Here is a 26,933-nt window from a genome sequence, read left to right as displayed (position 1 = left end):
ATTCCTGTGATAGAGAAACAAAAATGACACTGATGGCTTAAAGTTTTAAAAATTTTGATACCAAGTGAAAGGAGAAAAGATAAGGGTTGATTCAAACACCAGGGCATTGTTCATCTAATGAATTATAATTGCAAAAATATTCTCACTATTGAAAGCAGAGAATGCATGATTACTTATCTCTAGACTCACATAAAGCAAGAATCAGAGCTGACATAGCTGGAGAATTTAAGTACAGTCTGTATAAGGCAATGGTCTGTGTACATTGAACTGTAGAGAGGTTCCTTTCTTTTATTCATTAGTTGTAGAATAACATGAAGATTACTGGGTAACTAAGGGTATTGTCAATTTCAATTACTTTAAGAAACAGAAGATCTGAGTCTATTGATTTATACAAACTAAAGACTTAAGCATAGCCTGGCCAGCTTGGCCCAGTGGTTGAGCATCAATCTATGAACCAGGATGTTGCAGTTTGATTCCTGGTCAGGGCACATGCCTGGGTTGGGGGCTTGAACCACAGTGTGTGGCGTGCAGGAGGCAGCCAATCAATGATTCTCTTTCATCATTGATGCTTCTATCTCTCTCTCCCTCTACCTTCCTCTCTGAAATCAATAAAAATATATTTAAAAAGACTTAAAAATAGACCTTGATTGTTTAATAAATGTCAGTTGCTAAAAATAATGTCTATCAAAATTGCAGAACTCATACTCAAAGAACCACTTGAGCTAACACATGTGTAACTTATTTTTTTAATATATGCTAAGACTAAAACATGGGCTAATATTATCAGTGACAAATGAGTTGCTTAAAATTGATGAACTTTCTTTTCAATAGTAATCATTAGAATTCAAGTCCTCTCCCTTCATTAAAATAATCAGTGCCTCCCAGTTACTGTTAAAGTGCTTGGGTCCCCATAACTATTTTGGTTTGTCACACGAATTTTCCCATAATGAGGGTCAGCTTTAGTCAAAGTTTTTCATAATGATTTTTATAAATAAGAGACATAGCAGTCTCTGTTTAATTGATGGATATTTCTTCCAGTATTGTAGTACACAGCTTTATAATTTATAAATTTGCAAATACTCTATCATGTAAATGGACATTATCTAGAATAGTTACAAACCCATACAAATATTTACCACCCATTCCCTTGCTTCTCACACCCATTGGAAAAATAGAAAATATTAAATATTTTGCATTGCTCTTATTAATATGGCAGAAGAAGATTGGTTCAGAGGTTAAAAGTGCATTTATTAGTTCTTTGTCATGAGATTCTTATGCTGTTGTTTATTATATGAAATATAAGCATTAAACTCTATTTTAAATATCAAGATATTTTTTTTTAAAATCAATGATATTTTTCAGTGATTAATGGATGCATTATTTGGATGTAAATCTCCATTATTACCATATAGGATATAACCATATAGGATGTAACCTATGAGAAACAGATACTGATTTTTGTCCTCCAGGCCTTATGTTCAGAACTTCAGCAGTATTACTCTGAGTGGTAAACCTATACTCATCACACAATTCTAAAACAACTCTGTGGTTATCTTACAGGACCAGGTTGGATAGAGTAAGTCTGAATGTGGGCTGGTAACATACGTGCATAAGGATTTTTCTTCATCTGGAAAAGTGTCTTTATATTTTTAAAGTAACTCATTTTTAAACACTATAATATATGATCAATATACAAATTTAAATAGCCTAATGTAGGACAGAAAAGATTTTCCCTTCTTCTTTTCTAGGTTCTTTGGCTAGTTTAAGAATTAAATGGCCAAGAAAAAAATCACCAAATTTCATTACATACATATGTACAGGAACCCCAAGTATATGAGAGTGTCAGAGACTCCACACATACAGGGCATACATGTGAGGTTCAGAGACAGAAATGTAAAATAAGATACATGTGATATTCTGAGCTAAGAATGAGGTAAAGCACTTCGTGGCTTCAGAGGGGAGGAGGTTAATTCTCAGGAAAATAAGAAAAGCAGATTTTCAGTCATTGGAAGTTTGTCCTACTCTATAGGTAGCTCATAAAAAGTTATTTCTGTTAATGACTCTTACTATGGGCAAGGCCCCCGATTTAAATTCCCTGCGGGCCTTAGTTGCCTTCAGCTCAGAATAATTCTCTTGCCAAAGTGGCGCATCTATCAGAGGCCTATTCTGGACCCTTTCAATACTGGAACCAGCCAGTGGCATTAAGAGAAAAGAAACTAATGGACCAATATGCCTCATGAACACAGATGCGAAATTCTGAACAAAATTTTCGCAATGTCCCCCAGGCATCTATTCAAAATTCAGAGGATCTCTCACACCATCTGACCAATGCAAAACAATGACTCCATTAAGATCCCTAAATATATACTACATTTGAAAGGACCTTCAAATGACTTTATATTCCACATTGCATGATGCTCTACTCTTTGCCCAAACTCTTATCTCTTTTCAAGGTAGTAAATTTTATTTATTTGAAGTATATAGTCTTTTTAACTTTAGTCCACTGGTAGTTATGAGGAGAAGGGACTTCTCAAATTCAGCTTTTTCCCCTGAAACCAGAAACTGGCATGCCGTAATATTTTACTAGAGGAGATGGAACCATAACTTTTTGCTTTGTAAAAGTCTTTTATTATACTCACTGGTTAGAGTGATAGAAGACTTTCCTGTGGCAATGACTGTACTCTGCACTGGTGTCTTTCATGAAAGGCTCTACTGAAAGTTAGTGCCTTTCAGTTTGTATAATGCTACTTCCTGGAAGGTTTGAAAATCCCACTTTTAAACTGCATGAAAGAGACCAGCTTTTCCCACAGTGACCTTAGACATGAAGAAATTCCAGCATTGTGGTCTGATTTCTACATTTTACTAAAGTTTAAATGTATCATAGGCGATAGTTTCGCTGTGAAAATTTGGGAAGGAATGGATAATCTAAAAGTCTAACTCAAAGATTCCAATTCCAACATTCCTTTTGGACATGTTGCTCATTGCATCAGTTTTAAAGTATGCCATCATTAAACATAGGACATGATTAAATGAAGCATGGGTACTAATATTGCAACCCTAATTATGGGGTAAACTTTGATTTAACTATAATGAGAATCCCAAGGTTAGCAGCACCGTGTTTTCCACAGAAACTGAAACTTCTAAATAAAATACAGCAAGAACACAAGATGAGCAATAAGTGTGATTTATTTCCTACAGTGGGTATAGCTAACTGATGTCAACACAGTAATAAACAACTTAAAGCTGAGAAAGAAAGTAAAATATAACTATTCTATTGTCTTCTGGCTGAGCTGTTAAAAATCTCTAGTTTGAACATACAGACGAGGCCACACAACAAGAGAAGTTTGTGCCTTTGGAAATTCTCATATGAAAAATTGATTTAAACTTTCTGTTTACTTTTGTTATTCAAACTTCAAGGACAATATGAACAGAATATAAGACCACTTTGAGAGGCCTATTCTACTTTAATAGTGTATACGGTGCGGTCAAGGATTTCTAATGCATTTGGTGTGGAAAATGAGCCTGGACAATTTTAGCATGCCTAGGCTGGCTGCCTGCAGGAGAGGCAGCCCTGAAATGTATTCTACACACTGAAAGGGTTTTAAAGGACTTTGGCTTCTTTCAGTATTACAAAGCTTTCCTCCTTGTATTGAGCAGTTGGCTTGACTCTGTAAGCTTTGTGTCAAACAAACTGAGACAAAACTTTATATCTCTGGAGGGAAAAAAAATCTCTTATTTAAAGTGTTACACTGAGTCCTCCTAATTATGAAGTCACTTCAGTCTTTTTTCATTTTCCGTGTCCATGCCTTACATCTTTATAACTATCACGAGGTTTGTTATTCCCTCCCCTCTCTTTTAGGATTTTTTTAACTATATATCAGCCAAATTGAGAACCAGTTGGTCTCAGAAAATATCAAATATTTCCTCATTTCTGCACCCTGGCTTCCTTCCTAGATCCCTTTTAATAAATACTTTAAATTTTCTCATTTTACTAATTAATTTTTTTTCAATAACTATTCTGAATTTCACTTTACTGTACATATCAAAATTCATTCAACTTTTGGTTTTTAAATCATAAGCTCCATGAGACTAACTTTCCACAGCATTTAACGTAGTCGAACTGCAAACATTTCACTAATTGGGTCTAGTTAAAGAATATTTGTTTTGTACTCCTGTTAACATTTTCTCATATTAGCATATACAAGAAAGAAAGTTGAGCTAAAACGAAACAGAATCATTGTTTAAAGAATTATCATGACACTTTTAAAAGTTTTATGAAAAACATAGAGCTAGGAATTCATTAGCACCAGACCAAAATATAAGTTTAAAGGTAAAACTTGAAGGAAGTTGGCTTGCCCTGAAGCCTAGCTCTGTGCCTATCAGAGACGCTTGCTGCGATGGTTGGCAGGTTTGCAGAGCTCAGGACTGGGGCTGCTTTTCCTGTCATTTTCACATTGCATTTCATAATCAAATGGTGCTGCAGGGCCTGCAAGTGGAGAAAATGACTACATTTCTCAGGGGCTCTATGCCTCTTGTGCTTTATATTACCCCCGTGAGGCATGCAATAATCGTCTGGAACATGTATCTGAATGATCACATCAGCTGTGTCTTATAACCATATACTATACCACGGCACAGACTTTCTCACAAATTCTAAGCTCATTGAGTCCAGAGTAGTCCAACAAATCATATCTGGAATGCATTTTTTTTCAGCATTCAAGATAAAATAAGCCCAATCTTCATTCCCAAAGATTTAGTGATACTACTTCTAATTTTTCTTAAAGTTTATCTGGGTGAACAAAAAATAATTTTCTCTGTGTTAGTTTCTAATTGAAGAGATTTTAAGATAACAAAGGTTAATATTTTATGACTAGTCCTTAAAAACATGTAGTTATAGATATTTCAGATATCTATTTTCAGTGAAGACTAAACCTAAATAAATTAATAGTATTTACTAATCAATGCAGGCAACCTGTTGGGATTAAATTATAACATATCTTTATGGCAATAAAAGTGACAGCCCTTGAGCCCAGCCAGTGTGTCTCAATGGTTGAGAGTTGACCCACGAACCAGGAGGTCATGGTTTGATTCCCAGTCAGGGCATATGCCCGGGGTGTGGACTTGATCCCCAGTGTGGGGTGTGCAGGAGGCAGATGATTAATGATTTTCTCTCATCATTGTTGTTTCCATCTCTCTCCCTCCCTCCCTCCCCCTTCCTCTCTGAAATCAATAAAAATATATTTTTTATAAAAGTGACAGCATTTCACATGTAAGATAGTGACAATTGGAGTTAAATCATTGAATAGAATTTTCTATTATGTGTCTAATTTATATGTCACACAGAATTTCTTTCTCCCCTCCCTATTCCCGAGGTTGATTTAATAAATCTCTTTTCTCAGGATTTTGGCTTTCCGTGTTTATTTTAATTAGTACTTGCTTTCTAATCTACTTGCTATACTTTTGCTCCATTTCTATGTGTCAAAATATGGTACCTGGGGCATTCCTTTCTGCTTCTCTAATCACATAGTAAGAAAACTCACCTGATTTTTCCCTGCAAAATAATACCAAGTGCTGTGGCTTGATGTATTGTTTTGTTCTGTTCTGTTGTCTAATGATATGATAAACTTCTTGAGATAAGACGAAAGAAAAACAAAAGATTTGGAAACATGGCAACATATGGGAATATAAAAGTCACACCGGAATTGGAATTTTGAAACACAGACTGAAAGAGCTTGAATCTATTTACTGTGAACTGCTTAAAGGAAATACCAAAGTACCATGTGAAATACATCGCTTGCTTTATATTGAACACATTTTCTAAATTTGAAGAATTTGACAGGTTTTACCTATAACCTTTTCTTGTCAGTAGCAACAGTGTTGTTGATTGTTATAGAAGAAACACCCTATCTTGCTTTTCCTACCTTTTTTTCCCCTTCAGTTGGTACAGTCAGATGAAACAATTAGAAATACCTGGGGGAGGAAACTCGTTGCCCATCAATCAATATATGTATGGAATATCTAAATACTTTACGCTCTGCCACGTAGAGAAAACTTTCTCCAACCCTGAGGAGTTAGTAATGGAGTCACTTTACCATGAACTTTCACCATATTTACATTTTTCCACTTAGAATGATCAAAATTACTAGAATGTATTCATGTATAAAAATAATCCTAAATTTACATCAATAATCCTTGAATTTTTGAATCTTATTTTCATACATTATCTAAATATTACTTTTTAAAAAAATATATTTTATTGACTTTTTACAGAGAGGAAGGGAGAGAGATAGAGAGCTAGAAACATCGATGAGAGAGAAACATTGATCAGCTACCTCCTGCACATCTCCCACTGGGGATGTGCCTACAACCCAAGTACATGCCCTTGACCGGAACCGAACCTGGGACCCTTCAGTCCGCAGGCCGACACTCTATCCACTGAGCCAAACCGGTTTTGGCCTAAATATTACTTTTATTCTCCTTGTCCTTACCACACTTGCTACCACTAAACATCCATAACTAAAAATATCAATGGAATTCCATTGTGGATCCAATGTCTGCTTTATGTGGATTGAGTGTTTTGAGATTTCATTACATACTTTAAAAAATGTTTAATGTTGACATTGTTGCAGGAGTCCTCCCCCCCCCCCCCGCCCCGCCCCCCCCCCCCCCCCCCGGCCCCATGTTACTATCTTATAGATTTCTTTCCTTTTATTTCACTCTCGAACATTCCTTCACTTTGCTCACAGCCAAAAATTGCTCAAGAAAATAATGAGACTGAGTTGGTCACAACTGAATGAGTATGATTTGACATCAGGAAAGTCATTTTTGTTGCTCATATGTTTTATGCTAGTTGTCTTTCCAGATTTATGATTGCATTCCTTAAAATGTCTATACAAAGATGAATAAATCATATTGCCCTCTCTCAAGGACCTCAAAATAGATTAGGAAATCACAATGGACGTGTGTTCTCTTAATTATCATGTAGTAAAGTAAAAATCAATATAGGGATTCGAGATTAAGCAAGGGGCAGCTTGCCCAGCCTTCATAGGTGGTTGAGTGTCCACCTATGAACCAGGAGGTCACGGTTCGATTCCCTGTCAGGGCACATGTCTGGGTTGTTGGCTCAATCCCCAGTGTGAGGTGTGCAGGAGGCAGCTGATCAATGATTCTCTCTCATCACTGATGTTTCTATATCCCCCTCCTCTTCCTACTTATCTGAAATAAATCAAAATATATTTAAAAATATGGTTAAACATAGACAGCACACTTGATTATTTACTAGAGTTTTGAGGGATGGTTTACTGGAGAAGGTGAAACTAGGCCTTTGTGCCTGGTTAAAAAAAAAAACACATAGGAAATTGCACAAGGCCTCATTTTTCTTTGCATCTCTTTCTCTGCATTTTGTCTCATACCCTCCTGAATTCTTTAAGACAAGGTTGTCAAATTATGGCCCATAGGCTAAATCTGGCCTATTTCTTTTAAAATAAAGTTTTATTGAAAAGTGGTTGACACTGGGGTCAGACTCAAAACCCTACCCTGGACCTTTGTCTCATATGATGAAAAACCTTAATCTTCTGGGAATGGGTAGGAACTCTCCCATTCCCAGGGCTCAAAGAGCCACTCCTTTTGGTGGAGTGTAATCAAAACCCAACTGCCTATGAAAAGGGATAGAAGAACTCTGGCCACCAGACACAGGTAAATATATCTTGCTTTGGGGGAAGGAAGAAGTCAAATGTGTGACCCCGAGGAAGATAAAGGAAAGACTTGTTCCTGCATGGGATGGAAGCTGAACAATATCCCTTGGTATAATTGAAAATTTAATAGTACTATGAAAATCCAAAATGAATGGTGAAACCATCCTGAAGATTGCATCATATAAAAAAACGTTCCTTAAATTTTTAATGAATTAACTTTGACTAATACATCTTCTAGGATAGTTTTAAGTAATAGCACATATAGGAAAGCGTTTTGATGTATTGTAGTTGGGAGTCTTCTCTATCTAAATGGAAATCAAGCCCAGAATACTAAAAGCTTCAGAAAAAAAGCCACACACACACACACACACACAAGCAAAGAGTGGCACTAGCATTGTTGGCAAGATTAATAAATAAAAATTCTGACTATGCTTATTAGATCAAGCAAAAATTACATTTTGTAAATCTGTGAGTTATTTGTACAATTAGGACAATATCCTGCACAGAAATCATAGTATCACATTCTCTTCACTGGTTAATGGAGAATGGAGGGGGAAAATGGCATTTGGGAACCCAAAACGCAAGGAGTGTGTTTAGAATGCTCCAAGTTTGCCCTGCTGGTGTGGCTCAGTAGTTGAGCATAGACCAGAAGTTCATGGTTTAATTCCTGGTCAGGGCATATGACCAGGTTGTGGGCTCGACCACAAGTGTGGGACATGTAAGAGGCAGCTGATCAATGATTCTCTCTCATCATTGATGTTTCTATCGCTCTCTTCCTCTCCCTTACTTTTTGAAGTCAAAATATATATAAAGAAATGCTCCAAGTTCATTAGCACATTCAATGTCCATGTAAACAAAAACATCTACTTGAAAATTCTCATTAACGGAATTCATGTGCCTAGTTAAAATCTGCAGTTTAAAAGATGTTGAAAGAAGTCTCATCGAGAGCACATCTATTTCTGTTAGCTCTGTGTTAGCTTTGCAATGATATTTATGTAATCTTTTCTTGTATGCAAATTTATGTTAATGGCATCACCAATGCTTGGAATCTAAATTGACAGGGAGTGAAAGCAAAGTGTTGTAATTAAAGCTTTGTGAGTATCAGCCTTCCTAAAAAGAAACTTTGAAATATCAGTGGAATTCCATTGTGAATCCAATGTGCCTGGTTTATGTGGATCGACTGTTTTGAGATTTCATTACATATGCCTTTGCCAGCGTCAAGCTTGAAATAGCTGTGACAGTAGAAGGGTTTCTCTACAAAGATAGTCGGCAAAGTCCATTTCTGGGATTGTTTGTTGTTTTAAAAATACTGCTATTTTTTTCTTAAGTAGATGGTTCAATTATAAAATAGTATGATTTTTATCAATAATAAACTAACTTTGACTTTTGATATAATTAACTGTAAGCCTTAAATAAGACTAAGATTCAGGAATGTTTATTCTAAAGAAATGATAACTAATATTTGTAATTTATATAATAAAACCAATAACTACCATTAGGGACAAATCTGATTGGGAAATAGGTGGGATTTTGAAGAAGATATTAATTTAGAGGCTTTTAGACTATAGGACAATACTGTAGTTGACTGTAAACTGATTGGCTCCCTAAGAAAATGACATGCTTGTCTCCTGGCCTTTTTTCTTAATTTGGGAATGCCTTTCTAAATACACAAAAGTGTTTTTTCTGCCCACTCATCACAGCTAGTGTCTTATATATTTTATTTTGCCTTTCTATTTTAGGGCAGCAGCTGCATTGTTATATCTGATGGCAGTAAGTTTTGATCACATACATACAGTTTAATTGACCTTGAACAGCAACCCTCTTAATTTTACATCATCAATACAGCTTTCCACAAAATTCCATCCTTCTGTGGGGGCCTCAGGAAATCTTTTCCCAACTCATCCCAAGAACTGCACTTCCACCAATAACATTTTGTTTCAAGGGCCCTTTATTTCCTCTTAATACCTTGTTCAATCTGAGCAGAGAAGAAGATACTTTTTTTTTCTTTAAATGTGAAGTTGTTCTCTGAGATTTCTGTACTATCTCAACCTGCAACTGACTATAATGCGCTCAAACTTATGAGGTCAACTGTTAGCTGCTTTCTGAGAAGTGTTTGGAGTATTTAACTAGGTAGAACTGATTATGCCAAAAAAAAAAAATTCAAAGCACACCATTTTAATGTTTGCTTCTCAAAATATTTTAATTTGATGTTATCTGTCTCACACTTACTCCTGCTCCCCACTGATGGGTAATGCGTGTCTAATTTCTTTAAACTGTGTTTAAAACTGAGTCACTCTGCCAGAACTGAAGCTACATCTGTTGCCCATTCCATCCTTGCACTACCCAGATTTGCAGTTCCTGTCATCCATAGTGCTGTCTGTAAAAGCTGAGTCCCATTATGATTTAAAGGCCTGTCCTCTGGCAGCATGCCAAACAAGGCTAATTTGGAATCTGGGGAATGATAGACAAGAAAATTACAACTAGAAGAAATGCACATTGGATTCTAATTCAAAGCGTGAGGTTTTGGGTGCCGTGCTTGTATTTTGCAGTGTGTTGTTATTGTTATTGTTGTTGGGGAAATTTTAAAACCTTCGGTTCTGTTACAAAAAAAATAGCACAAGGCAGGTGCAAAATTATGTATTTTGATTCATTTTCAGGGATAATGGCCTAAATAGTTTTGATGTCTTTATTAATATAAATGTGAGCTAGACTTCACTGGAAATACTGCCTCTTTTTAATATCTGTTCTAAGTAAACCTGGTTAAATTGACAATTACTGATGAAGTAGCCAAAAATATTAGTAAAAAATTTACGATTTGTCTTTTTTCCATTTTCTCTCTGAGTTAAGTCTAAATTTTTACAGTTTAAGAATTTCAATTCATATCCCCAGGTGAAAACTTGGGTATCTTGTGTTACTTCAAATTTAACATGCCCAAGATAAAATTCAACTGCCTCTTTTTCTCTTCAAATTGACTTTTCTGTGTCTATTAACATTTTCCAAATTTTTGCCAGAAATTTCAGAGTTATTTTATTTAACATCCACTTATAAGAACCATGTTTATAGACCTTCACTCCCATTTCTTATATCCAGTACTCTTCTAGGAAATGAAAGTCAATTCTTAGGAAATGCCCTAGGATTTACTCCTCTATATCCTCACCCTTCTGTTTCTACATAAATCTAACTGTAACCCACATTCCTCTCTGTGCTACTGTACTTCTTGACTGGTTCCAATCTCTCTCCTATCCTGAGCTCTGCTAATTTCCCCCGAATCCCTCCTTCATCAATCAAGAGTCTGTAATACCTCCTTATTGCCTACCTCCTACATTCTTTTGTTTGTTTGTTTGTTTTACACAAGACAATTATTTAAGACCTTTATTAACAGGTGCTTGCAGTTTGTTAACTTTTTTGAAAAAGTCAAGTTGTAAATAAATTTTTAGAAGTTCTTAAAAATTTCAATTTGACCAGATACTAAACCTAAATTCTATTGAAAATTTTATTTACTTAGATGATTTAAATTCACAATAAAACTGAGAAAAAGGTACAGAGATTTCCCATATCCCCCTTGCCACCCCCACACCGTAACTTTCTCCATAATCAACATCCCCTTCAGATTGGTAAATTTGTTACAGTTGATAAATTTATACTGACATGTCACAATCACATAATATTCATAGTTTACCTTTACTCTTGGTGTTGTACATTATATGAGTTTGACAGATGTTTAATGACATGTATTCATTATTGTAGTATCATACAGCGTATTTTCATACCTTTAAAATCCTCTGTGCTCCATCTATTGATTCATCTTCCACCTCTAACCCCTTGAAACATGGTGGGTAATTTTACTCTCTCAATAGTTTTGCCTTTTCTGCAATGTCCTTCAGTTGGACTCATACAGTATGTAGTCTCTTCAGATTTGCTTCTTCTGTCAAGTTTCCAAGTCCCTTCATAACTGTCCTCAGACTGCCTAACCCCAATGCACATTCTTATGAAGGCTTCTTTGCTTTTTTTTTGACTCCTAACATCCAATGCCAGTTATAGTGAATCATAGCGTTGTCTCTGGTGTGTCTTGAACCAATTCAGAATGTAACCTTTATTTTAAGGGACTCTACTGCCATGTAGAGAGGTTCTAATTACTAGGTAATCCCTAGTCGTATATCCAGGCTCCGTGAGTGTTAATTTATTCATATGTAACATGTGATATATAACACGTGGAAGAGATGAACCATTACACATGAAGCACCCAGCAGGCATTATACACTAGATCAGGACTTCTTAAATTGAGTGTTATGAAGCATTTCTTGTGAATTGAATACATGTCCTGAGGTAGAAAAAGGTAGTCAGATAACTTGGGAAATACAAGGTCAAAGGGATGCTGTGTATTTACCTTAGGATGTGCTGGCACTTTAATTTGTCAATAAACCTGACTCAACAGAGGTGAACAGGTAGCATTTTCCTAACGTATTGACAGTGAAATGTTTTCTGTGTGGAACATCTACTACCACTCATTAGACTTGGTTTTGAGAGAACAATGTGAAAATGCTGCCTTAGTTGAGTACTGGCTCCTTTCCTTCCCTCTTGCTCCCACAGCCACACTTTCCTGAAGGATGCCCACTTGAGCTCCCCAGCATCACCCCGCCTCCTCACTGTCTAGGTCTCTGTTATTCATCCCGTTCTAGGTTTTCTCTTTTGCTGTATAGCAACCTGATTGAATGTACTAAAGACTGCTAAATGTAAGGAAAATGTCTTATACATTTTTAACTCCTTAGACTCTAGCAATTTAGGGCTCATATACATAATATACTCTATGTTTATATATATCACATATCCCAACTAAAATAGTATATGATATTTTCCTCTTAATTATTAAATCAGAACTAATAAATAGCAAGCCTATATAGAGAGTTTTAATATGCCAACCCAGCTTCACTGAAATCTTACATGAAATTGTGAATAATCATTGTTTTGTATACAACATTATGTACAGGCATTATCTGCTTTGCAGGAAACTGTCTACTTTTTTTTTAATCTGGTTGAAATACTTGAGCAAAGGTAGTGCAAGAATAACCTGCTTTTCTTGATACTATTGTCCAATATTTTATATAACAGGTATATGTTTATGATTCTCACCATAACAGAAGAAGCCCTACTGTAAAATAGAATAATGTGTTATTGAGATACACATTTTGAAGTGTTTCTTAGAAATAGCTTCTCATTTGGTGCCTAGGTATGATGCACAGTCACTCTTGTGCATTGTTCAACAATGTGAGATCACACCAATTACCAAGATTATAACTGATTTTCCTTGATATTCCTTGGGCTTTCCATGTATGTAGCATCTCTCAGAGCCACATATCAAAGTTTAAGCAATGTTTCCTCAGTTATTAATTTCCTTAAGCAATAATATGTTTTATCTACAGGCCCCAGAGGTGTTGGGCAAAAATAATTACTCTATTTTATAGAGAATATTTTCTATATTATTATTTAAAAATGGATTAGTTGAGACAAAATAACCATCCTCTTTGTCCTGTACTAAGAAAGGAAGAAAAACAACATTTTTGTGGCTGTGTGATGGAACACAATCGACCAGGGAATCTCTGCAGTGGGGATATTTAAATCTTTTCCAAGATATCAACAAAATGGTTTTGCCTTCTTATTTGAATGCATATAATTTCTTTTTTTAAATATGTTTTATTGATTTTTTACAGAGAGGAAGGGAGAAGGGTAGAGAGTTAGAAACATCGATGAGAAACATCGATCAGCTGCCTCCTGCATGCCCCCTACTGGGGATGTGCCTGCAACCAAGGTCGAACCTGGGACCCTTCAGACTGCAGGCGGATGCTCTATCTATTGAGCCAAACCGGTTAGGACAATGCATATAATTTCTTATGAATCTCAGAAAATGGGAAGCAAGTTGTTAGATTATCAAGACATCAACTCAAACCATTAATAGGAGATATGGTGGTTGTCACTTGTTACCTAATTTTAGATAGATTTACATTTTGTTTTATTTGGACCATTTTACAATGCTATATAAGTATGCAAGAACTTATAAGAAATAAATTATCTGTGAATTGATCATGTCTTGAAGGTATGAACCATGTCTTTATTGGAATTATTTTAAAATAATTTTATCAAGGCCTTATAAGTGTGTAGCCATTTAGATGATAAACACTTTGAGATCAATTTTGTGTTACTAAGGCATTGTCTAATTCAATATATTTATCTCCTTGCATATAGGTATTATTGACACAGTATCCTGTTTTTCATGTGTTCTTTTGTGATATAAACAAAATTTCTTTCTTTAGACAGGTAAGACTAAACAAGCTAGGAACTTTATCATGTGGAGCATTGAAAAACAAATATCTAATAGCAGTATTTGAAACCTGGAGCCATTTTACATTTCATAGTGTTTTCAGTGTTTTAATGATTAGAGATATGCCCAGGATGAAGATGGAGCCTTTGGGTGTTATGTTAGGATCACCCCTTTAAATCATAGCAATTTGTTTTAAACCTTTTCATGGAATAATGCATGGAATAATACATGGGATGTCAAACTGAGATTTCTGATATCTATTATTATAATTTTTAAAAATACATTTTATTGATTTTTTTACAGAGAGAAAGGGAGAGAGATAGAGAGTTAGAAACATCGATGAGAGAGAAACATCGATCAGCTGCCTCCTGCACATCTCCCACTGGGGATATGCCCGCAACCAAGGCACATGCCCTTGACCGGAATCGAACCTGGGACCCTTCAGTCCACAGGCCAACGCTCTATCCACTGAGCCAAACCAGTTTCGGCTGATATCTGTTATTATTTAGGTGTCCTTAAGAAAGAAAAAAATTGCTTTTCCTTTAAATTTAACCATTTAAGGTAAATATATATATAATCAGTTTCTCCCTGCTGATTGATGGCAGGGTAATGACAGATCTCCTCCTGAGGGAACTCATGTGGCATTGTCCTGCCTCACTAGTGCAGGTCTTATTTTATGTCCCGAGTAGCACCAGCAGCACCCTGTGATGTAAAACTTTCTTAGTCACAGAGGCCTAATGTTGTACAGTGATCATAGATTCTCTGTGACCTCATGTTTGGGTCTCTATTTATCTGGGTTCAGGAAGGAGGGCATCTGGGTAGGGAGTGCTTTCTGCACTAGACTGAGGAAATCTATTCAGATGGCCCTGGCCCTGTGACCTCTTGTTTCCATCGCCAGATTCAATAGGCCCTTAACAGGGCCCGATGATCTTACAATCTATAAGCCATTAGCTGAAGTTATACCAATCCTATGAGAATCAATGCCAGCATATGTGGGATTTCAGTTTTATTGCTCACCAGACAATAATGAATATTATCCCTCAGTATAACAAGAGTGCAAAGGCTTCTAACTTCTTTGACCTTTTTTAGATTATTTCAAAGTATTACTCTCTTCTTGGAAATCCCCAACAATAGCAAAGGCAACTAAACTATTTTTAAGACCTAATGTTGTTGATTTGTCTAAAATGAGTTTTTTTTTTCTGATTGCTTTGTTGTTTGCATTAATTTTTTCCACCCTTGGGGAGGGTATTTGCTAAACTATCTTCATCTTTCAGAAAACAATACATTTCTAACATTATGTCTATGATTTCTATTTATTTTTTGGCCTACATTAATTTTTCCTTCTTTTGTAGATGAAAAGGTGGTCTCGTCCCACTGAATTTCTAAAAAATAGTAATGAATTTGGGGCTATTTCCTTGGGTTTTCTATATATTATCTCACTTCCGATACAATAAAAACTACCTTGCATTATTTTTAGAAATGGATCAAAGACCACAATAGTTCCTAAAACTGCATGTTCACTCTCTGATTTCCCAGACCTATAGGACTGTGCATTTAGTTCTGATTAGTAGGCTATTGGTTGAAGGGACAGTTTGCTCCCATCCCCTGTCCTTGAAAACAAGGACATTTTGTGTTTGGTTGGTGGAGACACAAATGAAAGCAATCTGGTTTCTGGAGTCATTCCATCATGGAACATAGTTACCTTGAAAGTGGCCTAGGTCTATAAAGATCTTTCCATTGCCAGGCTGGTGTGGCTCGCTGGTTGAGCATCGACTTATGAACCAGGAGGTCAGTGTTTGATTCCCAGTCAAGGCACATGCCCGGGTTGCAGGCTCAATCCTCAGTAGGGGGCGTGCAGGAGGCGCGCAATCAATGATTCTCTCTCATCATTGATGTTTCTATCTGTCTCTCCTTCTCACTTCCTCTCTGAAATCAATAAAAATATTTTTTTAAAATCTTTTCATGTATGAGAAATAAACGTTTCAAGTTTTAGGCCCCTAATGGTGTGGGGTTGTTTATTACGAAATGAAAACCTAGCCTGTCCCTGACCCTCTAAGAGCTCTTAGTAATTGATAAAGACTGTTTGCAACATTATTTCATTTGCTGTCTGAGATGTTGAGATTCAGGGGAGGCCTGTCTTGTCTCAGGTCACACTCCTAGTAAATAACAGTGACAGATGTCACATGTAAATTATTTGTGGCTCACTATATTATAATCATTGCCTTTATATTGCTGATAGCTCACTATATTATAACCATTACCTTTTTCTTAAAATGAAATCGCCTTTGTCCACCTACAACATCTGAATCTAAAACTTGACCTTGAAATGTCATCTAGTTTAATTCTTTCTTCTTAGACAGGGTGGTATCTGAGTCACTCTAATCCCTAAAGCATCTCTTCTGTATATAAATATATCTTTTAGTATTCAGAATTGTAAATGTGTACAAACAAAATCCTCTTTTCAGAAGATATTACTGCAGGGAATTACACTTTGTCTTAAGGACATAAAAGCATCTGAAATTATTATGAGAATCACAACATATTTTAAAAGTGAATGGTTTGTGTGGAGGGAGTGACATTGAGAAATCTATTAAAGCAAAATCTTCCAGATACCTTCTCATTGTTTTTGCTGCTGTTTTATTTACTTATTTTCAAATTTTATTGCCTGCAGTAAAAAATTCCTGCCTCATAATGAGCACTGCTATAATCAAGGCCCTCAGTATTCTATATAGCATTTGTTGAATGAAATGGGGGTATAAATGAAAGTTAATATAGGGTTGAAAGTCTTTGCCTTTTAAACTGGCTGCATTGTTCTTATGTCTGTAGTGTTTACCCTATTGTGTTTTTGTTTAAACATGCTTGATTTCTGAACGGAATTTTTATTCTTGCTGTTATAACACTCCCAATAACTGTTTATATTATTCTGACCTGCTTACTAAAATAGCGAGTTGGGGAGACACTTGAAAACCACTAGGAAGCAGAATCTAAAGTATTAAGCAGATTACTCAGATTATAGGTACATTTCAATTTAAGTACTCTGCTATTTCTTCAAATTAACATCAAAACACATCTCACTAGAAAAAAAAAGTAGGAGAAGAAACATGTTATGGAAGAGATTAATTATTTTGCATAGCTAAGAAAAGTCAAAGACCAATCTAGCCAGGTAGATCATGAATATATTATCTCTTTAATAAAATATAATTTAAAACATACATGTTTGGGTAGAATAAAAGCTGATGGAAAATCCTAGTTGTAGAAAATAGCTACAACCAAGGACTTATTCTTATTAAAATAACACAGAACATGATAGGAATTTTGGAATCATAAATGTTAAAAAATCCCATTTATATCCTAAGTACATAATCATAGAGAATGAACAAAGGTAATAAGCTTCTGAGTTCTTATTTCAAGAAGAATGTGCTAGAAGAGGTAGCTCTGTGATGCATTCATGATTTTCTGTTATAAAAAACTAAAGATATTTTTGACACTTTGAACGTGTTTATATCTAAATCTCTCATGAATATCTTCTGCGTGGGGCTCCCAATGAAAAATAATTTTCAAAAATCCTCCAATGGCCAACATACACGTTGTGCACACCCATATACATTTCCACACCACCTTGATTGTATTTATCTTTGGCTCTTACACCTTTCTGCTTATATCTGTGTATCTACATCATCATCTCCAAGAGACAAAACAGCAACTTGCCATTGGAATGATCTTTTGTGCATAAAAATTACCTGCTGCCTATGCAGCTGGATTAAGGAGTTGCTTGGCTAAGCAGTAAAGCGTTTCTGGAATCAGTAACCATATGGACCCAGAGAGGTCCTGGCAAGGTTTGTGTGTCATGCTCAGACTGGTTGTTCACAGTGGGTGTGACGTGCCACCCTCAGGTTTTTGTTACCTGGGATGATGCCAGCCATAGCCTTTCACTGCCTGTGTACTTACTAACCCCTTTTCTTTGAATCTTCCTTCTCAAGAGAAAGATGCCATGCCGTGGAATTAGGTCGCAGAATCTCTTTAAGCTCGTTGTTATTCAGTGATTCCAGTCTAACACCTGAATCAGTATGGGTTACACTTCCAATATCCTGATTTGAAATATCAGTGAAAAACATGCACTATGGATATTTTGTCATTGATTTTTTTTTACCCTGTTCACTTATAAGATTATTTGTATTCTCAGCATCTCTCTATAAATATCCTCGACTGCCGCAGTATTAAAGGGTCCCACCTAGCCCAATGAAACATACCACATTATCTAAATTTATACCTGACCTTGGAAATATAAATGCCTTTCCTTTAGAAGAGTTGTTTAGGCAATGAAATATATGGCACTGGTAAAAAAGTGTAAAATGAAAAAGAACATTATTACCACTGAATATTGTTATTAATGTATAATTTTGAAAAGAAAAAAACAACAACACAATCTCAGAGTTTAAACTATTCATTGAGTTAGACCCTGTAATCCAGAAAGTAAATCACTTGGTGAAAACAAGTTTGTTTTCAGATCTATTATTGATATCAGACAAAATGGAGGCGGGGGGGTCCTCTTCCCCACTGGGTGTTGCTGGGGGTGGACTTCTTATGATATCCTGAGAAAAAGAATTTTCTGAGACTCACACAGGAAAGTGATTTTTATTTGCGTGGAATTAAATCCCTGTTTCTAAAGTCCCATTTCCTTTAGTCATAGAAGTGTAGCTGGGGTTTCAGTGGAGCTAAAATCAAAGCCAGGGTCCAGCGTCTCCTTTCCATGTTGGAGACAGGTCCAGTTCAGCATCAGACTAGTTGCAGTCATTAGTCCATTGTGAGTAGCGGGCTGCACGGCCATGGGCCTCACAGGAGAATTCCAGAAAGCCAAGCTTAAGCCATGAGCCAGGAGAGCAAACGTCTTTGATAAGTGGATTATAGGTATCTGAAATTTCCACAGGCCTGCAGTAGCCATGCACATTCTGGTTAATGACCTCTATTCTCAGGCATGACTGACAGCAATCACTTACCCTATGTCATTTCAGCTTGACTGGGCAGTTCCCTTCCCCATTGTTTTGCAGGGAACACACATATAATGTCTGGCCTTCCCTTTGTTTCTTTCCTACCTATAATAATAAAAGTGTAATATGCTAATTAGACCAGATGTCCTTCCAGATATGGCCTTCCAGACGAAGCCACGGGGGCCTAGGCAGCTGCTGCAATGGCAGGGGCTGAGCCCCTTGCACGAATTTTGTGCACCGGGCTTCTAGTCTATAATAATAAAAGTGTAATATGCTAATTAGACTGACAACCTTCTGTATGTCATCCTTCAGGACAACCTTCTAGACAAAGGCAGGGCTGCGAGGGAAGCCCAGGTCCCGGGTGCCAGAGGGAAGCCTGTGCTGGCAGCTGGGGGAAGGAAGGCCTACTCTTGCACAAATTTCGTGCAACCGGCCTCTAGTTATAAATAATTATCTAATTACAATGGTATAATTATCATAACCCCCATCAAGGAAGAAGAGCAGACCAAGTAAAAATATGTAGGGCAGAGTGCTAATGAGTTAGTTTAATGCCACCATCTAAATGTTCTGAAGTAGTCCCTTGGAACCTTAGAATTTTAAAGCTTTTATCGCAATGAAACATTTAATGCATATAAATGAACATATAGGACATATACAACTAGTAAAAAAACTACTAAAATTAACTGCTATGTACCACTACCTAGCTTACAGAGTAGAATGATTTTACTTGTTCCTTCCTGATATCAGCACTCTCACCTCCTCCCAAGCATTTCATACTTCATATCTTTGTCCTCAATATTATTTTCGTTGACATAAGAGATTTTCCACACTATAGATCCTGAACAATGTGTCATTTACTTTTCATTCTTTGAACTTTCTATATGAAAGAAATTATATTCTGTGTATACTTTAATTTGATTTTCTTATTTATTATTATATTTCTGATATTCACTCATGTTGATCTTAGAGCAATAGTTGTGTTATTTTTATTACATATGAATTTTGTTTATATATAAATTCCTTTTTGTGATTTAATTTTTTGTTAATGTTTGGATGAATATAACATTCTTTTCTATAATAAGAAAGAATAGATCCATGAATGTGTACATGGCTTGCTCTTTACAATTTACCTTGGTGTGTTAACAAAAGTCAATATGGGCAGCCTGAGTTTGTCTCATGATGCCAAGTTGACCAATTGATGGTTCCAATTTATATTTTGTGGTCATGTGTGAGAAGAGTTATTGCTCCACTTCTCTGCAATGTTTGAAATTCTCAAACATTTTTATTTATGTCTGTCTTGTGTAGGTGAAATGTATCATGGTTCTAGTTTGTATTTATTTTATTAGTTTTGAGCATCTTGTTATGTTTATCAGACATTTGAGTTTATTCCATAAAATATTTACTAATATTTTTGCCCATTTTCTATCAGCTACTAATCTTTCTTATTGTTGTGGTTGATGCAAGTTTTTTTGGTTACACATGTTATAGATATTTTCTCTCAGTCTGTGAATTATCTTTTTATCCTATTTGTGGTGTCTTTTAGTAAAGTAGTGTTTTGTTTGTGTTGTGCTTTTTATATTTTGCTTCAGAAATCATTTCCTCCTATATTCTTCTAAAGGTCTATCTAAAGTATTAAGTTTTTGTTTTTCACACTTAAGTCTTTAATAGGCCCGAAATATATTGGTGGAATTTTATATATATTCAGCTCTCTTCATATGCACAGTTGTCCAGTTCTGCACAAATAGGACACTGTTTTAATTATTGCTGCTGTATAAATAAATTTGCTAGCTATTTTCACCAGCCCCTCCACAATGCTTCTCTTCTTCAAAGAGCTTTGTGTCTGCTTGGCCCTTTGATGTTTCATAAAATATTTATAAGCAGCTTGTCAAAGTCCACAAAACTTCTATTGGAATTTTGATTGGAATTACAATGAATCTGTAGATAAATCTGCAGAGTAACGACTTCTGAGTTTTTCTATCCAGGAATAAATTTGTCTCTTCATTTATTTATGTTTTCTCTAAAGCTTTCAATAGACCATTATAACTTATATCAATAAAGATCTTTCACATCGTTTGTAGAAATGTTTCTAAGTAACTCATAGTTTGGAGGTTGTTGTGAATAGGATCTCAAAGTGTTATTTATTTATTTAACTTTTCACTGTACTATCTAGGAGCTCTATTTCAATATTGCATAGAAACAGTGATACTTGAGGGATAGAAATTTGGTATAGGCTGAATATTTATGTCCCCCGCCCCCATATTTGTATGCAGAAATCTTCATGCCCAATGTGATAGTATTAGGAGGTGGAGTGATTAGACCATGAGGGCAGGGCTCGCATGAATAAGATTAATGCCTCTATCTAAGAGGCTTGAGAGAGCTCCCTCACCCTTTCCACCCTATGAGGACACAACAGGAGGCCTGAGACCTGGAAGAGAGCCATCACCCGAACATGCCAACACCCTGATTTTGGACTTCCAACTCCCAAACTGAGAAATAAATTTCTGTTGTTTTATAAGGCACTCAGGCTGTGGTATTTTGTTATAGCAGCCTGAATGGGTAAGCCAGTTGGTTAGATATAATCTCATTATTGATCTGATAAGGAAGGAAGTCCTCCCAAATAAATGGAAATGATAGTCATCTCAACAAATCCAGCTAAAGCAAAAGAACTCCTGGAAAATGTTTTTCATTGGCTTTCCATTCTATCTAAAATTTCAGCATTTAGAGATTCTTTGGGGTTTAATTAAGATTAAAATGTAGTATATATATGGAGAAGTAGCCGGTTTGGCTCAGTCGATAGAGCATCAGCCTGTGGGCCGAAGGATCCTGGGTTCAATTCTGGTCAAGGGCATGTACCAAAGTTATAGGCTCCTCCCTAGCCCAGCCCTGGTCGGGGTCATGCAGGAGGCAACCAGTCAATTTGTTTCTCTCACATTGATATTTCTCTCTGTCTTTTCCTCTCTCTTCCACGCTCTCTAAAAATCAATAGAAAAATATCCTTGGGTGAGGATTAAAAACTATGGAGAATATAACTATTGAAGCACCTTAGTGATTTCTATCTTAGCAAAGTTTAATTTATATCAGATAATAAAAAAGGTTAATTTTGAGTAAGAAAAAAAAATGAGCAAATAAAAAAATGTTCTATCCTGAGTCATCTAGAGGAAACAAATCCAGGTACCAATTTTTTTCTCCTTACCCTCCAGATGACTCCGAATGGAGAATTTTGTGTTCTATAGGTCTGGCAGGTGCAACTGATAGATCTTTGCAAGAACTACATTTTCCAAGCTGCCAAGCCATGTACACTGTATAATTTGTCTTTTAAGGGGGCTTTCCTTGAGCAATGGAAACAGATGTCTGTCTGAACTTTGCTTTGAAGAATGTGGAAACAGAACCTCTTGAATTATCAGGGAAAGTACAAGGTAAAGTAATATACACATTTGAATATAGGAACTGGTGCCAGCTTTGTACATATATTTCTCTCTGGAGTTCTTCTAAACATGATGCCCCTTCTCTATCTATTAGCATACTATTTTATAGTTTATAATAATAAAATTTACTGGTAATTTATTGAATTTAATGTAATATTTGTGTGTGTGTGTGTGTGTGTGTGTGTAATACATAAATACATTTAAATTGAATTTTGCGTATATTTTTAACACTATAAGTTTTATATGAATACCAGCGGCCCAGTGCAGGAATTTGTGCATCTTGAAAGGAACTGTGGGCTACGAGGCTGTGGTGGGCACAGGGGTGGGTTTCGGCCCATCTTCCGCACCCCTACCTGGTCCCTCCCATGGTGGCCCCCAGTCCTCTATCTGTTGGCAGCCCCACTCCCGCCTCTGCTCCCAGGTGCTGATGGTGCCAGCCCCGCTCTTATAGGAGCAAAGAATTTTCATTAACCAGCAGAGGCTTGCCCCAATGACAGTGACCGGCACCCCGCCTTGGTCTGGTGCTCCGCTCACCTGCTCCACCATCCTGCCACAACTGATGCCTGCCATGTTCTGTGTATGCCCCCTCGTGGTCAGTGCATATCATAGCGACCAGTTGTTCGGTTGTTCCACTGTTCAGTCTATTGCATATTAGGGTTTTAGATATATAGACTAGAGGCCCGTTGCAGGAATATTCCTGCAAGAATAGGGCTTCCTATGGCTGGAGCGAAGCAGAGAAGGGAGCAAAACCCGCTGAGGTGGGCTTAGCTTCCGCCTCCACCGCCCGGCTTGCTTCCCTCCCGTCTCTGCCACCCCGGCCCGACTTGCCTCCGCCGCCCGGCCCAGCTTGTTTTCCTCCCGGCCTGCCTCCTGGCTTGCTTCGCTCCCAGATGGTATATGCAAATTAACCGCTATCTTGGTTGGGTTAATTTGCATATAGTTGCTCTGATTGACTGGTGGGCATAGTGAAGGTATGGCCAATTAGCATCTTTGTCTTTTATTGGTGTAGATGAGCATTAGTGGTAGTAAGCTATCATAGTTAAAGATCTTGCAGCTCATTGCTTCTTTTATTGGATGAAATATATGAGTAAAGATAAGGTAGTAAATGGATTGAGGTTAAGTTGAGTGGCAGTTAGGGCACCAGAAGCTCCCATATTTTAGTTCTATGCTAGGATTTATTAACAATAAAATTACAGCCAGGTTTGCAAATTGTTTTCTGTAATACACAATCCAATTTTTCATTGATGAGGCAGAAGACTATTTTAATCAGAAAAAAAAATGGTTGCCTGGAAAATATCAAGTAGAAGTAATGGATGCCCATTTTACTGATCATCATTATTTAACAACACTTGTTCTAAGATATAAAAGGCATGATTTTATAGTGCAATGAGCCTAAACAATAAACTTCTCAGTTGACTTCTGAGACAACAGCAGCCCGAGTCCTCAGGGCTCCATGTCACCCCAGGGATATTTGTGAACACGGAAATAATTTCAACCTTTTTGCCAGAACTTCAAAAAGAAAAATGCAAAAAGAAGCCAGATCACCTCAGAAATCAACCACAGGCTGCCAGGGGTTTATATCTTCCTTCTGTCCCAATGACTTTTGAAGAAGAGAAGAGGCTAGAGTGAGGAAAAGTGGATTATTTCCTAATACCAACTTTCTTGGGCAATAAAGATAATAAATCGCATCACAGACCTTTACAAATGAATAAAAATATGTTTTAGAAGGAGCTCTACCACAGAATAACTGTGTGTTATGACCAGTTCATTTCACAACTCATGTTCTCATCAAGGATCATATTAATAGACCAGGGTTCTCCACAAATCTCAGGTGCATAAAACATCAGTAGAGAGAAAGCACATCACCATTGCTGACCTCAGGACCTAAAAGAAAATCTAGGTTTGCTGAACTCTATAACATCTATTTTTGAATCCCTTTGGCAATATGCAATACTTTAAAATGTGATGTTAAATAACAAGAAAAAAAAATTAAGTAATATTATGGTATTATTGGAGTAGTTTGCACCCTGCCAGACACATGTGCATCATTTATGTGCACATCACTAATTTGACCTACTGCAAGGTAGATATTGCATTTATTTCATACACCAAAGGGTTTTGCTCTTCCCAGATTGTAACCTGATGTTATGAAGATTGCCAGGACTGAGATACAAGCCTGAGTCTTCCAGAGCCTAAAGTTCAGGGTCCAGAATGAAGAATTCCATTCCTGTTTTCCTGAATGTTTGCTGAAATAAAAAACAAACAAACAGGATATATTCATGCTGCTAGATTCTTTGAAAGAAACTGTGAACAATTTCACCACCAAACATTTTCCTGTCTGCTGATGAATGGATTTCTAATAGTTATTATTGTTGCAGATGAGCAGAGTTCCATGATTCTAGAAAATTCCATAAAGCCTAGTTGTATTGTGTTACACTTAGCATCAAACATATCCAGTGACCCAGAAAGAGATGAAGAGTGTGCTGAAGTTGTAACATGGCTGTTTCTAAGCTCACATGGGATAAGACTCCCTGATCATCCTTCAGTACAATATCCTATTTCCTGAATGGAGATAATGCCTTTGGCAAGTGAAATTCATACCGGAACAGGCTCTGGTGGATCGTATTTGCCACCGGAGGGAATTTTCATAATGATTGTGGTATTAGCTATGACCAATGAGGCTGTAAGTTTAATAATGGTTCTGAAAGTTTTGAATTGCTCTATGAGACCTTTCTCCTTCCCTCTCTTCTTTCTATGCATTTCTATTATTCATCAACTACCTATTGAGTGCCAATTATGTAGCAGTCACTATTGTAGATGCCAGAGGTAGAAATATCATTGAACAAGACAGATAAAGTTAGTGCCCTCAAGGCACTTCCAATTCATATGAGACAAAAAAAGGAACCTAACAAATAAATGCATATTTTTTTTTGTTAGGTGATAAATGCTATAAAGAATAAAGCAGCGAAAGGTATAGGCAGTGGTGGAGAGATGCATGAGCAGAGATCAGGATGGAATTGGGGAGAAACTGCAAGGTATCTGGGATATGAACACTCGAAGAAGAGGGAACCGCAGGGCAAATGCCATATGAGTTGCTTTGTGAATTTGTTTCTGAACTGTGGCTGAGAATGAGAGGAAAACTGTAGGAAATACGATTTAGAGAGGCAGCTGAGGGCCACATAGTCTCTAGAAAGTCGTGGATTTTCCCTGTTTGACATGGGAAGGAATCAGTATGTTTGGAGATGCTCCTGAGATGATCCATTAAAAAGATGACTGACTGACATATGGAGACTAAAACATCTAGAGCCAGGAGGCAAACCAGAGGGACCAGACTGATGGGTGAATTCAAACTTTCCACTACTTTGGGAGGTATTTCTGAACTACTAAGTGGGAGAGCAAGTGTTCAGCCTTCAAGTTCCTGCTGCCACCTCTGAGAGAAACAAATTTCAAAATGCTAGCACCTTGATCTTCTCTTTGTGAAGATCTGCTTTTAAGTACAAGGGATCAGATACTAAGATCTGAGCATTTTCAGAGCTAGTGTTCAAACACCTCGGCATATGCTTCAGCACAAGCATCCAGCAATCTCCGCGTCTTGGCCCCCACTGTTCTTCTTTGAAGTTTCATATTTTGTGTGCTGCGGGCACAGGGGTTAGAGTATAAAACCACACCGTCCACAGGAGAGCCCATCTAGAATGACACATGAGAATTTCCAGTTGTAAGTCCAAGTGAAAGACTAGAAAATGCTCTGCTTGATCATCTGAAGCAACTATCTATTTTTTAAACCATGAAGTCAGCTAATTCCTCAGATTTTCTATAAATTATTTCACTTAGTGTCTCTCTGGGCTACCAAAGTTCTGATAGTAAAGTGATGCTCAGTTTACCCCAATGTCAACAAAGTATTCCTGTTTAGAATAATGTGGAGAATGATTTCCTTCTGAGCACAATCATAGAAAAAAATTTTTTAAAATAGAGCTATTTTGAAACTACAAGTTATACCATAATTTTAATTTCTAAAATATATTTATGAAGTCCCAATTTATAGAACTAAGATCTTTATAGTGTCAGAAAAAACAACAACTCACCTACATATATCAAAGGAGATGCTGTGTAACTTTAATCTTTACTCTGTGTAATAGGTTTTTTTCCTAAAAGAGATATATAATTTATAATTTTCCTGGTTATTAAAAATAACAGTGAGGATCTAAGTATATTCTAACGTAAGAGAGATATTTGCAAAGAAGGACAAAATGTTTGCAGCCACTGATTATATATATACTAGAAACCCGATGCACAAAATTCATGCAAGAGTAAGCCTTCCTTCCCCTGGCTGCCAGCACTGGCTTCCCTCTGGCCTCCTGCCAGCACCCAGGACCCGGGCTTCGCTCCGGCTGCCATCAGGCACACAGGACCCAGGCTGGCTTGCTGGCTTTCCTCTGGCCTCGGCTTCATCCAGAAGAACATCTGGAATGACGTCCAATCTAATTAGCGTGTTACTCTTTTATTATATATA

The sequence above is a fragment of the Myotis davidii genome, unplaced genomic scaffold (assembly GCF_000327345.1).
Source record: "Myotis davidii unplaced genomic scaffold, ASM32734v1 scaffold268, whole genome shotgun sequence".
In the NCBI taxonomy this organism is placed as follows: Eukaryota; Metazoa; Chordata; class Mammalia; order Chiroptera; family Vespertilionidae; genus Myotis; species Myotis davidii.
This window is presented reverse-complemented; position numbering follows the sequence as displayed.